The following is a 4594-nucleotide window of genomic DNA, read 5'->3' as shown; positions in this document are numbered from 1 at the left end:
CTGGTCCTCCTGGATTGGTTACTGCTTTATAACATTTAAACCACCAGTGTAAACCACAACTAGAGAGAAAAGCCACTGCCAACTGCGTGGTTATTGGATAAGCTTGCATTAATTATGTTTCAAATCACTCATTCATAGTCTCGTGTGAACATTATATCTGAAGGAACTTGAGATCACAGAGAATAAGCATCCATGCTGCCACCTCAGGAACAGAACAGTGCTTTGCCGTATCGAACACAAGCAAGAAGCACAAATCGGAAAGTGATACAGATTCTGCGACTTCTATTCATTCGCATATGAATGTGTGTGTGCTTTTATTCCTTCAGGAGATAGGAGTGTTGCCGGCAAGGCCAGCATTTATTACCCATCCCTACTTGCCCTTGAACTGAGTGGCTTGCTAGGCCATTTCAGAGGGCAGTTGAGAGTCAACCACATTGCTGTGGCTCTGGAGTCACATACACGCCAGACCGGGTAAGGACGGCAGATTTCCTTCCCTAAAGGACATTAGTGAACCAGATGGGTTTTTCCAACAATAGTTCACGGTAATCAGTAGATTCTTAATTCCAGATTTTTTTTATTGAATTCGAGTTCCACCATCTGGCATGGTGGGATTTGAACCCAGGTCCCCAGAATATTAGCTGAGTTTCTGGATTAATAGTCTAGCGATAATACCACTAGGCCATTACCTCTCCACTATGTTGCCAATACATTTTTCCTATGGCTGTCATTAAATCATCAAAGTGTAACTTGCACAGTTCTTGTCATTGCTAAGATTCCATTGTATTCTCATTAATTAGCCAAATATGTTTCACACTTAACGCGCCGTGAAAAAAGGTTGCTGATCTCTCACACGAATGCTCCTGGAACCAGAGTTAATATGATGGTGGGGCTGTTTCCATGCTAGCATGGCTTGTAGGACCTGCAGGCCTGTGGGAGCCCCGGATAAAAGCAGATCATCTTTGGTTAGCAGTAGATCCAGATGATATTGGCATTTTTCCAGCAACCAGCCTCAACAACTGCAGCTTTCGGGTTGTATGTTGGGTGCTAGCACCGTGAGAATGGTCAAGTACGGTGTGCAGGCAAAGAAAGAAACGACTTACACTTCATACAATGTGTTTCACAACCTTATGATGCTGCAATGTGTTTTCCTGCCAATTAAAGTACTTTGATAAATGCAGCAGCCAAATTGTGCACTGCAAGATTTCACAAACAGCTTCAAAGTAAGCAGATGATTGAGGGAGGGATGTTAACTGAGGCAGCTGGGAGGACTCCCCTGTTCTTCAAAGTAAAGCCACAGGACCGCTTATCTGGGAGAGGAACCATCTCATCTGAAGGATGGCACTTCTGACAGTGCAGCACTCCCTCAGTACAGCACTGGAGATTAAGCTTGCTTGTTGTTGCTGCCTACTTTTCCAGTGATCTCATGGCTCGTGGTCACTGCAATTTTCAGAGATGGGATTGACTTGACTGTCGTAGAAGGTTACGTGGCACAGGAAGGGTTAATTGGGATTGTAAAATAGTACTGCCTACAGTGTGATGTAAAGAGACACATGAGCTGAGGCTCAGGTCAGTTGTGGACTGGACTGAGACCTGTGTGGAAGCAAGCATGGAGTTAGTTCATAGCTTGGGCTCCACCCGATATACATGTCCAGAGTTGTATGTTATCAATAAGCGCTTTGGGTGGGGTTTTCCACTCCTGCCAAAAGTGGGGATTGGAAATTCCTGGCCAAAGTCAACAGACCCTTGGCTGTTCTCCAAATTTTCCAGCCCCGCCCATGGCACACATCGTTGTGGACAAGATAGGAAAATCCCAGCCTTAATGTTCAATCTTACAGGATTCAAAACCTCTTCATAAGGTCCCCTGAATACACAATACTGATGGAGGTCTTGTGGTGCAGCGGTTAACTCCAAGGCTGGACGGCAAGGAAATAATGCATTCTTTACACGGCCAATCAAGTTGTCCATCACCCAGTAAATCCTTCCGACGCACACCATTGGCGGGCAGTAAGAGATCCCCGATCGGCCATGCAATGGGAAGAAAACTGCAGCCTCTTACCTTCACTAACCATAGTTCTGGTCGAAAACATGCATGTAGAAGTGCATGTTGCCACAGCAACTTGGACTCCCTGAGAGATCTGTAATACACCATCATCACCATTGACCTGATTAGAAATGCTGCTAGCTTTTACTGATCTTGGCATTTTTTGGAACAGGAACAGTTGCACAGCGAGAGGCCTAGCAACTTGCGACAGCCTCGCTCATAATCAAAAGTCATTAAGTCCAGTCATATTGTTTTATCGGCTATCCTCATTATTACCATGATTTTCACTAGTAATTTGTTTCTATTCAAAGCTATATAACACACTTTATTTTCACCAAGCAACAGTTTCATTACTGGTTTTAATAACACTTAGGCACACATTATGCATTATATTTTTGTAAAAAAAGAGCAGCAACAAGCACCTCGGGTTTGTGTTATGGATAATTTGGGAGAAGGATCCGCTTTCTTTCCTGTATCATTACAAATTTTGAAAACCTCCTGCACCTTCTGGTAAATAAAGAAAATCTAAAGTGAAAGGGGATAATGTCCCCAGTGTATCTCAGCAACACAAGTGTGCTGAACACATATTTTACTTTCCGATCTGCCCTTAAGCTAGTAGAGAAATAAATGAGAGGTGACCTTACTGAAATATATAAGATAGTGAGGGGGTTGCCAGGGCAGGTGCTGCGAGGATGCTTCCCCCTGAGAGGGAGTCTGGGATCAGGGGGCACAGTTTCAAAGCAAGGCGGCTCCTATTTAAGATGGGATGAGAAGGTATTTCTTCTCTCAGAGAGTCATTCTCTCCCCTAGAATGGGTGGAGGGGGGGGGTTGCAGAGTGCTAACTACAGTTGGGCCCATCACCAGTCCCCCACCCCCAGGAACACTGCGGAGACAGCCAGAGGGGCAGCAGGGTTATGGGGAAAAGGCAGGAGAATGGGGATGAGAAAAAAATCAGCCATAATTGAATGGTGGAGCAGACTTGATGGGCAGAATGGCCTAATTCTGCTCCTATGTTTTATAATCTTATGGGTGAGGAGGTGGGCAAGCACCACCCTAGTGTTTTGGGATTTTGTCCCCGTTGCGGTAAAAGCAATTAAAGAAAACAACCCTCTAGCTCTCACATTCCCTCACTGCCTGCACAAGCTCCTCATGCCCCATGACTCATGCCCCTAAATCCACCTCCTCCACTGACCCTTCTACTCTCCATGCCCTCCCTGTGCCTTTCTCTGTCTCTTGCTGTGCCAGTCCTTCCCTGTGCCAGTCTCTCTCCCCCCCTCCCTGTGCTAGTCTCTCTCTCTCCCCTCCCACCGTGTCAGTCTGTCTCTCCCTCCTGTGCCAGTTTCTCTCTCTCTCTCCCATATCAGTCTCTCTTTCCCTCCCCTGTGCCAGTCTCTTTCTCCTCCTCTCTCCCTGCCAGTCTCTCTCCCCCTCCCTCCTGTGCCAGCCTCTCTCTCTCTCCCTCCCTTACAGACCTTTTCACTCAGTAATACAAAACAGATTAACTCTACTGTATAACAGTATGTGTGAAAAATATTTAAAAGACATTTCATAACATTGCTTAAAAATTATTTTTACTACAGTCTTTTAAAAGTGTCAATCATGTAAAGTATCAATACCAGAAATAGCAAGAACTCGACACCTCTTTAATCTTATGCAAATACACATATAGCAACATCCAAGTGTAAAAGCTGACAATCAAGCAATGTTTCCCTTTGGCGCAGTTGTTTGAACAGGCCAATGGATATCTGAGTTCTCAGCAAAGCCTCATTAGGGGTATCAGAAATCCCAGAATCAAGTCCTGGCCACCTCTGTTCAAGGTCCATGGAGACTCCCTGAATCCATGAAAATCCAGTCTGATGAGCTGGACACTAGAACTTGCGACTCTTCCAATAATGTCATGGATTTTTAACGTCCTCCTGAACTGACAGTATTTAGTTGGATGAATGTAGAGCCAATGCATGCTAATTGATACAATGTTGAAGGGAATGCAGGAACAGGGAGGCCTGGGAATGTTTGTGCACAAATCTTTAAATGTGGTAGGACTGATAAACAAAGCAGATAATAAAGCATGTGGGATTCTCAGCTTTGTAAATAGAGGCAGAGTACATACTAAACCAAATAAAACAACTATTTTATATCATATATAAAACCAGCTTGGCCCCAACTGAAGTATCCTATCCAATCTTAGGCACTACATTCTATGAAGGACATGAAGGCTTGGAAGAGGGTGCAGAAGAGATTTACTTGAATGGTTCCAGGAATGAAGGATTATAATTACATTGACAAATTGAAGAAGCTGGTTCTCCTTTGAGCAGAGAAGGCCGAGAGGAGATTTGACAGAGGTTTTTAAAATCAAGAAGGGTTTTGATAAATACAGACAAACTTTCCAATCCGCCGATGGTCAGGCAGCCAAAGAACACAAACTTAAAGGGATCTGGTCAGACCCGTTTGGAATATTGTGAGCAGTTTTGGGCCCCATATCTAAGAAAGGATGTGCTGGCCTTGGAAAGGGTCCAGAGGACTTTCACAAGGATGATCCCTGGAATGAAAAG

The sequence above is a fragment of the Carcharhinus amblyrhynchos genome, chromosome 21 (assembly GCF_965287045.1).
Source record: "Carcharhinus amblyrhynchos chromosome 21, sCarAmb.v2.hapA, whole genome shotgun sequence".
Classification (NCBI taxonomy): Eukaryota; Metazoa; Chordata; class Chondrichthyes; order Carcharhiniformes; family Carcharhinidae; genus Carcharhinus; species Carcharhinus amblyrhynchos.
The sequence above is the reverse complement of the archived record's forward strand: the minus strand, read 5'-3'. Positions refer to the sequence as shown.